The following is a 13,356-nucleotide window of genomic DNA, read 5'->3' as shown; positions in this document are numbered from 1 at the left end:
GGGTGTCATGAACCTGTAATTCAAGCAACTCAAGTGGTTGAAGTGGGGGGAATCCCCTGAGCACAGGAGTTCAAGGATGCTGGAAGCCATGATCACAACACCACACTCCAGCCTGGGTGACAGAGCGAGAGCCTATATTTATATATGTATATATAATCCTGTAAGACATAAAGCCTAAACTGTATCTGATCAAACATTCTAATAAAGGGGAAGAGCAAGAAAAAATTCTTAAAGACATGAAGTAGGATGGCTCATTGAAGAACTTGTATTCATTCTGTTCATTTCTAGAAATCTCTGGTAGGTTTTGTGTCCAACTTTGTTTTAACCTCTCCATGAATATTAATAATAGAATACATTAAGACACCTGTATCCTACAACACCAAGACTTTTCTGATCGGAGCCAGATCCAAGGAATATTCGACAATCTGTGTGGGTCCGACCAGGCTGAGGGCCAACCTTCTGTCAGCCATGAATGGCCAGGTTTGTGTTGTCTGCACACAGCTCAAAGTTCCAAAGACATAATCTCTATATAATCAAATATTTAACAAAATATGATAGGTATAGGCATACAAAACTCCACAGCCAACCTCTTGTTCCTTAGAATATGATTGTGTTTAGGAAACAGCCCTAAGAGGAGGTGATCAAGCTAAAATGAGGGAGTTTCAGTGGAACTAAATCCAATAAGATGAGTGTCCTTAGAAGAAGTGGAAATTCCTTAAAAGAACTGGAAATTTGCACACAGAGAGACACAAGAAGTACGTAGGCACAGACGCAGCCCCATGGGAAGACAGTGCAAGAAGGTGATATCTAGAGGCCAAGTAGACAGGGCCCAGAAGAACTGAACCTGCTGACACCTTCACCGTGGAACTTGAGCATCCAGATGTGTTGGAAAGTAATTTCTGTTCCTTAAGAATATTAGTCTGTGATATTTTGTTTGGACAGCTATAATGAAGAAATTCAGGGGACAGCAGGTTATAGGAGGCATAAATTAAGAGTCCTGCTTGGCGCAGGAGTGTAATGTAAACAGTAAGTTTACATTATTTTAAATGGCAAGTGGATTGCTGAGGTCCTTGACTCATGGACAAGTGCCTAAGCTTTTGTTGCCGTCTTGCTCCTTGCTTTGACCCCATCCTAAATCAGTGACACTCTCTCCTTCAGTTCTTTGGTAACCTGTTTTGGTTGTGTGTGGTAGCTTGATATCTGAAATTTACTCCTTCCTGATATGCTAATCTCTTTCACTCATTTCTGACATAGGAGAAGTTCAGGGCATGAGCTGAGTGATATTTGGAGGCATCACCTCTTGTCTTGCTGTACTCAGCAGAGAAGGAGAAATCTGTCTCCAAGCAGGACTGCAGGTTCCCCACTGACTCCCACAAGGAGTCACATCTGCCTGGCACTCCCCTCTGCTTTTTCTCTCTTGCGTTTCTTTCCTTCCTGATGGGCCACCATAAGCTACCTAGGCCAGACTGCTCATCACCAGCTTCCTTTTCAAACAATGTTTGTTGAGACCAGAGAAAATCATTCAATAACATCAGGACACCAGATTGGCCCAAGCACTCTCTGTCTCTCTTAAAGAATGTGAATCTCAGTTACAAATGTTAACCTTTCCATGTAGCTGGAGGATATTTGGCCACTGGTATTATATTCCATCTTCAGAAAACATTCCTATTTATCCTAGGAGAAAAACAAGAAACCAATTTGCCTAGTGAGCTGGAAAATTCTAAGTTACCTCTAGTAGAGCTTATTGTATCAGGACGCCTTCCTATTTGCAGTGGGTTGTTAAAATGTTGAAGGAAAATGTACATCCTATTAAGAAACACCATGAATGGATTCCAATGTTTTGGCACCAAAATGAAATCATAATCTTTTGCTATAACATGTCTGAATATGAGCTAGCTTGAGGCATCAAGAAAAATAAGAGAGCAGTTTCAAAAGAGCCCCTAGAAGAGCAACATGAATTCTTCTAAAATTAAAGTGCGTACAAACATCAAATTTATGGTGAAGCTTGGGTGGAAGAAGGTAAAATCATTGATGGTGTCCAAAAAGTTGTCCTACTTGACACGTGGTAAGTTGACATTGGTTGAAGAAGTCAGCAGTTAACAGATTCAATGAGGACTCCCTCATTTCAAGAAGGAATGAGGCAATGTTGAACCTAAAGCTTATCGTGAGAGATGATTCACATCACACTGCAAGGAATAAATTCATCTTTATACCCAGGAGAAGAGGTGTGACGATTAGCAGCATGCAGAATAACCAACACTGCAGACTTCTCAGTTGGTTCAGTTTACATGATTCTAACTGAATGATTAAAATTTAGTAAGCTTTTCACTTAATGGATGCTCAAACTGTGTTGCCAAGATCAAGTACAGACAAGAGCAGAACTTTCCCTAAAAATTTAAATAGGAACAACGAAGACGGTAAGCATTTCTTCAATGAATTATAAGAGGAGATAACACGTGACTTTACCAGTAAAACCCAGAAAGCAAATACGATCAAAGCAATGGCTACCAAGAGGTGGAAAAGTCCAGTCAAAACAAAAGTGGATAAGGAGAGCACAAAGGTCATGGCAAGAGTTTACTGGAAAGCTCAAGTCATTTTGCTGGTTGACTTTCTGGAGAATGACAGTATCTGCTTATTCTGAGAATATTTTGAGAAAGCCAAAGCTTTAGTAGACGAATCCCTGGGAAAGCTTCAGCAGAGTCCTTCACTACAACCTTGCTCCTGCTCATTTCTCTTATCAAACAGGGCAATTATATGAGAGTTCTGATGGAAAATCATTAGGCTTTCATGTTACCAAGAAGTGATGCCAGGTGGACTTCCTGGGTCCAGTGGGGAATTGGAGAACTTTTCTGACTAGCTAGATGATTGTAAATGCATCAATCAGTCCTCTGGGTCTAGTTAAAGGATTGTAAATGCACCAATCCACACTCTGTAACAATGCATCCACCAACCCTCTGTGTCTAGCTAAAGGATTGTACATGCACCAATCAGCAGTGTATAAAAATGCAGCAATCAGTGCTCTCTGTCTAGCTAAAGGATTGTGAATGCACAAATCAGCACTCTGTAAAAACGAACCAATCAGCACTCTGTGTCTAGCTAAAGGATTGCAAACACACCAATCAGCACCCTGTAAAATGGACAAATCAGCCCTCTGCAAAATGGACCAATCAGCCCTCTGTAAGATATACCAATCAGCGGGATGTGGGCAGAGCCAAATAAGGGAATAAAAGCTGGCCAACCTAGCCAGCAATGGCAACTTGCTCGGGTCCCCTTCCATGCTGTGGAAGCTTTGTTCTTTTGCCCTTCACAACAAATCTTGCTGCTGCTCACTCTTTGGGTCTGCACTACCTTTATGCACTGTAACACCTACCAAGAGGGTCTGCGGCTTCATTCCTGAAGTCAGTGAGACCATCAACCCACCAGAAGGAACAAACAACTTTGGACATGGCTTTAAGAGCTGTAACACTCACTGCAAGGGTCTGTGGCCTCACTCCTGAAGTCAGTGAGACCAAGAACCCACCGGAAGGAAGAACCTCCGGACACAGCTGAACATATGAAGGAAGAAACTATGGACACACCATCTTTAAGAACTGTAAAATTCACTGCAAGTGTCCACAGCTTCATTCTTGAAGTCAGAGAGATCAAGAACCCACTGGAAGGAACCAATTCTGGACACATTACAACCCTAATTTGGTTTCTTTTGTTTTCTTTTTGTTTTGTAATCTTATAACATTTGTAAAAGGCATCCATTTTTCTTCAGTTAATAATGTAAAAAATACATATCAATAGCTGGCATGTTGACCAAAATGTATGACAAGTGGTCAATAATTTGTCTCCTTTTATATAGCTCATTAACAAGTAGGATTGGGAAATGGTTATAAACTGAGTACCAGGTGGTAGAATTGAAGCAAACTTCCCATGTAACACTTTTAGTTTTTGCTCCATTCCAAAGATAACAGGAGGTAAAGGGTTAAAGATGCCCCAAAGCTGTTGCACACCTTTGGGGAGACTTAAAATTCACTTGTTTATTCAGTTGAGTCTTAGGCTGTGACTACAATGCTTGAATTAGACGGTAAATGTGTCTTACTTAACTTGCATGAAGACACTTTGTTCACATCTCTCTTATCACTTCTTTTCCTGTACTCTGATCTCAGTTTCTTTAAGGATTCAGGTTGGGCCTGAGATGACCCTGACCCAAGAAGGACTAAAGGCCCTACGTTCCCATCTCCAAATCTTGCAAAAATATCAAGGAGGGTAGAAACATAAATATTTATAGCTCTATTGCCTATACTTGCTCAATTTACCGTTGTACTTGATTCTGTCAGAGTGGGAGAAGGTGTGTTGAGGATACAGGATAGAGCTACAGTGTCATATAAGGGGAAAGAAAGGAAGAGACTGCAAGTCTGTTGAATCCATAGACACTGGAGTTGCGTTTAAATGAGGTAGACCCTGAAGCTAGAAGCCAAGATGGGGGAAAAAGAGCTTTTCAGTTGCAGTAGTCATTTATTATTATTGTTGTTACTATTAGTATTATTATTTCTTTTTAGAGACAGCGACTTGTTCTCTCACTTAAGCTGGAGTACAGTGGTGCAATCATGGCTCACTGCAGTCTTGAACTCCTGGGATCAAGCAATTCTTCCAGATCACCCTCTGAATTAAATGGGACTACGGTTGAAAATCACCATGCAAGGTTGATTTTGTAAATTTTGTTTTATACATGGGGAGATTTTGCTATATTGTTCAGGCTGATCTTGAATTCCTGACATCAACAATCCTCCAATCTCAGCCTCCAAAAGTAGCGGGATTCCAGTCATGAGCCAGCATGTTGGGTGTATAGTCACTCTTTCTACCTCAGCCTCATTTTCCTGCATTCTGTAAATTCCCAGTCAGAAGACAGCAGGCTGCCTGGCTACTGGGATAGCCTCTAAGAAGCAAATGTTAAACTCTGTGGTTCTTGTAGTGGAAAAGAAAAAAGAAGTGCTTGAGTTCAATTGAGCTTTGAGCAAATGGGGTACAAAACATGAAAAGTTAGGAAGACATTGTGGATAAGGCCCTTGGGACCCATTCAGTGCACTTTTCTGTTGTTTTTAATTTTATAATTGTGTATTATGTGAAATACTAATACTCTCATAAGAGCCAAGGAGAATCATCCACATAGAAGCTTCAAGCAGATTAATGTCAGTGGCATTAACTGTTCTGCCAATGGAGCCACTGGGTGGATCAAGATATAGCCTGAGTGCCTCCACCCTTCAATGTCCAAAACTTGCCTTGTTGAACTTTTTGTGTATTGTAAACACAGAAAAATGCCTATGTGAGGCATAAAATAGAAAATTACTCAATATACTTTTACAAACCATAAACACTGGACCAATTCTTAATGAAGAGTATACTCAATATATGACAACCTTTAAACCACTTGGATGTGGAAATGATCGGACTTTTAAGCAGCTCTTATAGCCAACTTTTCTGAGATAAATGTGAACACTGTCAAAATAAATGGGAAAAAGCTTCTCGGCAGAAAAAGGAACTATAGAAAATAATAAAATAGAAATTTCAGAACCAACATATGTAAGTTTAAAATTTGAAAAAAGACCTTATTGACTATGAAAATTTTTCAGAAAGTAAATCATTGAGGTGTTTGAAGACAGAAAAAAAAACTAAATTAGCCAAGTCAAATCAAAGAAGAGACATCTTAGAAGAACTGAACCTGTTAACACCTTGATCATGGAATGTGAGCCTCCAGAAGTGTGAGAAAATCAATTTCTGTTGTTCAAATTACACAGTGTGTTTTGTTTTTTTTAGGGCAGACATAACAAACTACATCAGGGGAGAACAGTTTAGGATGCAAAAATCAAGGATCTTATTTGGGACATGTTATGTTTGCATCCATATTGGAAGGCAAGTGGATTGCTGAGAGCTTCAACTGACCAAAAGGTGCCTGAGCTCCTGCTGCAGGCCTGCTCCTTGTTTCGACCCCATCCTTACTCACTGACAGGGCCTCTTTCAGCTCCTCTGTCATCTCTGTTTTATTTGTGTGTGGAGATTTCATAGTTAATATTTATTCTTCCCTAATAAACTAATCTCTTTCACTCATTGCTGATATTGAACAATGTCAGAGAAAAGGCCTGAGCTGAGTGATATTTGAAGGCAATGCCTGCTGTCTTCCTGTACTCACCAAGCCAAGGGGGAGTCTTTCTTCAGCAGGACTACGACTTCTATAGCAACCTATGCAATGAGGGAAGTCTGTGAGGCACTCCCCTCTGCTCCTTCCCTCTGATCTTCCTTTCCCAATAAAAGGTCTACCATAAGTCACTAGGCAGTACCATTCATCTCCAGTTTCCCTGTCCAATTAGTGTGTGTAGAAACCAATGACAGTCATTCCAATATCATTAGGGCACCTGCTAGGACAAGCAACTACTTTATGCCCCCCTAAAGCACATAAAGCCAAACTACAACTGTTTTATTATTGCATAGCCAAAGAAGAATTGCTAACTGGTAATATATTTCCTCTTTAGCAAACATCCCCAATATTCCAGAAGGGGTGAGGGAGGAAAACAGCAATCTGTCTAATCACCAGCCAATGGCAGAGTAATCTGCCACAACCCTCGTTGTATGAGGAAGGCTTCCAATAATATAGGGATTTCCAAACTGTTTGTAGAAAATACATATGATTTTTTAAAATTATGAGTGGATATAATCATTTTTGTATCAAAATACATTTGTACTAACTTGTTACAACATGTCTGAACAGGATCTCGTTCAGTCACTAACATGGTTGAGAAAGCGGTTTGAAAACAGCCTGTATCAGAGCAGCAAAAATTCTACTAAAATTGTAGGAAAAACAAATTCAAGTTTATGGTGAAGCTTGGGTGGAGGGATGGTGACATCACTGATGCATTAGGACATATTTGTGCACAAGTAAATCAGCCCTTCACAAAATGGATAATTCACTTTAAGAATCGATGAGATGATGGTGAAGGTAAAACTTGCAGCAGCAGACCATATACATCAACTTATGGGCAAAAATTTTATCTTCTTGTGGCCTAATTGAAGAGGCCTGACAATTAACAACAGAAACAAGAGCTAGCAGAAGAAGAAGATCAATTGGTTCAGATTACGTAATTTTTTCTGATTGAGAAATTAAACTTGAGCAAACTATTCACTTGATGAGGTCCAAAACTGCTGTACTCAAGTCAGCTACAGAGAAGAACAGAACATTCAATGAAAAATTAAAGAAGTAGGAAGGAGAAGAAAAGAAAAGATCCTAAGCATGTCTTTGGAGAGTTGTAACAGGAGATCAAATGTGGCTTTACCAGTGCCACTTGAAGGGAAAAACAGAATCAAAGCAATGGCTACCAGGAGGTGGAAGTGGTCTAGTCTAAATAAATGTGACAAAAGCAAATATGCCAACAGTGTGTTTCGATGCCCAAGGTATTTTGGTTGATAACTTTTGGGAGGGCCAAGGAATGATAACATCGACTTATGAAAGAATTTGGAATTTGAAGAAAGCCAAATATTTAGCAGATAAATGGATGAGATTGAATGTCTAGTGATTTCCATAGAAAGTCTGGCAAATTGCCCCTATTTCATGAGGGGAATGAGCAGGAGCTTTGTTGTGATGGACAGAACTCTGCTAAAGCCTTTCTGGGCATTTATCTGCCAAAGTTTTGCCTAACTTTCTTCAATCTTTTGTAAGTCAATGTTATCCTTCTAAGTGAAGTAACTTAGGACTGGAAAACCAAATATCATATGTTCTCACTCATGAATGGGAGCTAAGCTATGAGGATGCAAAGGCATAAGAATGACACAGTGGACTTTGGGAACTCAGGGGGAAAGAGTCGGAAAGAGGTGAGGGATAAAAGACTACAAATTGGGTGCAGTGTATACTGCCCGGGTGATGGGTGCACCAATAGCTCACAAATCACTGCTCAAGATCTTATATACACAACCAAACACACCTGTTCCCCAACCTATGAAAATAAAACAGAAAAGAAAAAAAAGAAAATCACTGGGCATCCAACTTACTGATGCAGTATCTTTGAACTTGTTTTTTTCTAATATTAAAATGACTAAATTAAAGTGTACTCTGTTTTCTTCAGTTAATAATGTGAAAAGACTGCATTTATATGGTGAAATTCCAAGGGCCGTCAATTCTTTGTAGATAGGCTAAATTTCTTGTATCATTACTTGCCAAACTTCTTGAATGGATGGAGATAATGCTAAGAAGTTAATATTGTCTACTTTCATATTTTAATTACGTTCTTTCACAAACGTTTTGAAATCCCCTTGTATTCTCAAACCCTTCTGGGAGAGCAGGAACAGATTCTTATGTGTACAACACAGGATCCTCTCATCCAACTGAACAAGTGGCCTGTCTTTAGGATGTCCAGTCACATCCTCACACATAATCCCTCTAACAAGGTCATCCTGAAGTTATCACTATCCCTGAGCAAAAACTGAATGAAAGTAGAAGACTTATTCAAGGCCTGAAATGATAAGTGGCAGCTGTTGATACTGACTCACCTACACTTTCCATGAAAAGGGTGGAAAGATGGGCAGGAACTACTTCATATAACAGAAAAGTCAGCAGATGAAAAGAGAGCTACTAACACAAACTCAGTAAAAAGACCTTGGAAACACAGTATGTCAATCTAAATTTTAAAAACAAAAATGAAAAGAAAGGGGTAAGAAGAATTATAGATGCTTACCTAGGAGATTAGATTTAAAAAATTTTACCAAATTTTATTTAAAAAGAAGCCAGATGTAAGATGAAAAATAAACACAGGGAAATTTGATTTAGAGCACAAAGTGTCAACAAATACATTTTAGAAAGCCAGTCTTGAGAAAATAGTTTCAGAATATTGCAAAAATGAAAAAAACTTCTGTGTGGAAGAACAATCTGGGAGACAGATAGCACAGGTACTAAGAAATAGATCAATGCAATATGTTTGAGGCTTTTTTGTGGGTACCAGACAATCTTATTGGAATACATACTTGTGGCCACTCATTATAAGTGGGAGTGATTAAAAATTTTTCCTAGATGAATGACTGAACATGGTGACCCATTACTGTTATCCCAGGACTTTGGAAGAGTGAGTTGGGAGGATCCCTTGAGGTCAGGAGTTCAAGACAAGCCTGAGCAACAAAGTGAGGCACCATCTCTTAAAAAATATATAAATAAATACATTAAAAAAATAAATGGGCATGGTGGGTGTCATGAACCTATAATTCAAGCAACTTAGGAGGCTGAAGCTGGGGGAATCCCCTGAGCACAGGAGTTCAAGGATGCTGTAAGCCAGGATCAGGACACCACACTCCAGCCTGGGTGACAGAGCAAGAGCCTGTATAAAAAAAAATTCCTAAAAGATGTAAAGCCCAAACTAAATCTGATCAAACATTCTAACAAAGGGGTAGAGCAAGGAAAAAATTTTGAAGACATGAAATACGGTGTCTCATTAAAGAACTGTGTATTCATTCTGTTCATTTCTAGAACCCCTTAGTAGTTTTCATGACCAACTTTTTTTAACCCCCCCATGTATATTAATGATAGAATGCAGGAAGACACCTGTATCCTACAACACCAAGACTTTTCTGACTAGAGCCAGAGCCAGAGAATATCAGAAAATCTGTGTGGGTCTGACCAGGCTGAGGGCCAGCCTTCTGACAGCCATGAATGGCCAGGTTTGTGTTCTCTACACCCAGCTCAAAATTCCAAAGAAATGATATCTATATAATCAAATATTTAGTGAAATATGATAAGCATAGGTATACAAAACTCCACAGCCAACCTCTTGTTCCTTAGTATAAGATTGTGTTTAGAAAACAGCCCTAAAAGATTATTTTTGGGGGGAGGAGCCAAGATGGCCGAATAGGAACAGCTCCGGTCTACAGCTCCCAGTGTGAGTGACGCAGAAGATGGGTGATTTCTGCATTTCCATCTGAGGTACCGTGTTCATCTCACTAGGGAGTGCCAGACAGTGGGTGCAGGTCAGTGGGTGTACACACCGTGCATGAGCCAAAGAAGGGTGAGGCATTGCCTCACTCGGGAAGTGCAAGAGGTCAGGGAGTTCCCTTTCCTAGTCAAAGAAAGGGTGACAGACAGCACCTGGAAAATCGGGTCACTCCCACCTGAATACTGCACTTTTTTGATGGGCTTAAAAAATGGCTCACCAGGAGATTATATCCCGCACCTGGCTCAGAGGGTCCTATGCCCACGGAGTCTCACTGATAGCTAGCACAGCAGTCTGAGATCAAACTGCAAGGTGGCAGTGAGGCTGGGGGAGGGGTGCCTGCCATTGCCCAGGCTCACTTAGGTAAACAAAGCAGCCAGGAAGCTCCAACTGAGTGGAGCCCACCACAGCTCAAGGAGGCCTGCCTGCCTCTGTAGGCTCCACCTCTGGGGGCAGGGCACAGACAAACAAAAAGACAGCAGTAACCTCTGCAGACTTAAATGTCCCTGTCTGACAGCTTTGAGGAGAGCAGCGGTTCTCCCAGCACGCAGCTGGAGATCTGTGAATGGGCAGACTGCCTCCTCAAGTGGGTCCCTGATGCCTGAACCCTGAGCAGCCTAACCGGGAGGCAACCCCCAGCAGGGGCAGACTGACACCTCACACGGCTGGCCGGGTACTCCAACAGACCTGCAGCTGAGGGTCCTGTCTGTTAGAAGGAAAACTAACAAGCAGAAAGGACATCCACACCAAAAACCCATCTGTACATCACCATCATCAAAGACCAAAAGTAGATAAAACCACAAAGATGGGGAAAGAACAGAGCAGAAAAACTGGAAACTCTAAAAAGCAGAGCGCCTCTCCTCCTCCAAAGGAACGCAGTTCCTCACCAGCAACGGAACAAAGCTGGACGTAGAATGACTTTGACGAGCTGAGAGAAGAAGACTTCAGACGATCAAATTACTCTGAGCTACGGGAGGATATTCAAACCAAAGGCAAAGAAGTTGAAAACTTTGAAAAAAATTTAAAAGAATGTATAACTAGAATAACCAATACAGAGAAGTGCTTAAAAGAGCTGATGGAGCTGAAAACCAAGGCTCGAGAATGACGTGAAGAATGCAGAAGCCTCAGGAGCCAATGCGATCAAATGGAAGAATGGGTACCAACCCTGGAAGATGAAATGAATGAAATGAAGCGAGAAGGGAAGTTTAGAGAAAAAAGAATAAAAAGAAATGAGCAAAGCCTCCAAGAAATGTGGGACTATGTGAAAACACCAAATCTACGTCTGATTGGTGTACCTGAAAGTGACGGGGAGAATGGAAACAAGTTGGAAAACACTCTGCAGGATATTATCCAGGAGAACTTCCCCAATCTAGCAAGGCAGGCCAACATTCAGATTCAGTAAATACAGAGAACGCCACAAAGATACTCCTCGAGAAGAGCAACTCCAAGACACAGAATTGTCAGATTCACCAAAGTTGAAATGAAGGAAAAAATGCTAAGGGCAGCCAGAGAGAAAGGTCAGGTTACCCTCAAAGGGAAGCCCATCAGACTAACAGTGGATCTCTCGGCGGAAACCCTACAAGCCAGAATAGAGTGGGGGCCAATATTCAACATTCTTAAAGAAAAGAATTTTCAATCCAGAATTTCATATAATGCCAAACTAAGCTTCATAAGTGAAGGAGAAATAAAATACTTTACAGACAAGCAAATGCTGAGAGATTTTGTCACCAACAGGCCTGACCTAAAAGAGCTCCTGAAGGAAGTGCTAAACATGGAAAGGCACAACCGGTACCAGCCATTGCAAAATCATACCAAAATGTAAAGACCATTGAGACTAGGAAGAGACTGCACCAACTAACGAGCAAAATAACCAGCTAACACCATAATGACAGGATCAAATTCACACATAACAATATTAACTTTAAATGTAAATGGACTAAATGCTCCAATTAAAAGACACAGACTGGCAAATTGGATAAAGACTCAAGACCTATCAGTGTGCTGTATTCAGGAAACCCATCTCACATGCAGAGACACACATAGGCTCAAAATGAAAGGATGGAGGAAGATCTACCAAGCAAATGGAAAACAAAAAAAGGCAGGGGTTGCAATCCTAGTCTCTGATAAAACAGACTTTAAACCCACAAAGATCAAAAGAGACAAAGAAGGCCATTACATAATGGTAAAGGGATCAATTCAACAAGAAGAGCTAACTATCCTAAATATATATGCACCCAATACAGGAGCACCCAGATTCATAAAGCAAGTCCTGAGTGACCTACAAAGAGACTTAGACTCCCACACATTAATAATGGGAGACTTTAACACCCCACTGTCAACATTACACAGATCAATGAGACAGAAAGTCAACAAGGATACCCAGGAATTGAACTCAGCTCTGCACCAAGTGGATCTAATAGACAGCTACAGAACTTTCCACCCCAAATCAACAGAATATACATTTTTTTCAGCACCACACCACACCTATTCCAAAATTGACCACATACTTGGAAGTGAAGCTCTCCTTAGTAAATGTAAAAGAACAGAAATTATAACAAACTATCTCTCAGATCATAGTGCAATCAAGCTAGAACTCAGCATTAAGAATCTCACTCAAAACCGCTGAACTACGTGGAAACTGAACAACCTGCTCCTGAATGACTACTGGCTACATAATGAAATGAAGGCAGAAATAAAGATGTTCTTTGAAACCAACGAGAACCAAGACACAACATACCAGAATCTCTGGGATGCATTCAAAGCAGTGTGTAGAGGGAAATTTATAGCACTAAATGCCCACAAGAGAAAGCAGGAAAGATCCAAAATTGACACCCTAACATCACAACTAAAAGAACTAGAAAAGCAAGAGCAAACACATTCAAAAGCTAGCAGAAGGCAAGAAATAACTAAGATCAGAGCATAACTGAAGGAAATAGAGACACAAAAAACCCTTCAAAAAATAAATGAATCCAGGAGCTGGTTTTTTGAAAGGATCAACAAAATTGATAGACCACTAGAAAGATTAATAAAGAAAAAAAGAGAGAAGAATCAAATAGATGCAATAAAAAATGATAAAGGGGATATCACCACCGATCCCACAGAAATACAAACTACCATCAGAGAATATTACAAACACCTCCATGCTAATAAATTAGAAAATCTAGAAGAAATGGATAAATTCCTCAACACATACACCCTCCCAAGACTAAACCAGGAAGAAGTTGAATCTCTGAATAGACCAATAACAGGAGCTGAAATTGCGGCAATAATCAATAGCTTACCTACCAAAAAAAGTCCAGGACCAGATGGGTTCACAGCCGAATTCTACCAGAGGTACAAGGAGGAGCTGGTAGCATTCCTTCTGAAACTATTCCAATCAATAGAAAAAGAGGGAATCCTCCCTAAC

The sequence above is a fragment of the Pongo abelii genome, chromosome 10, assembly GCF_028885655.2.
Source record: "Pongo abelii isolate AG06213 chromosome 10, NHGRI_mPonAbe1-v2.0_pri, whole genome shotgun sequence".
Lineage (NCBI taxonomy): Eukaryota > Metazoa > Chordata > Mammalia > Primates > Hominidae > Pongo > Pongo abelii.
Note: the sequence above shows the minus strand (reverse complement) of the source record.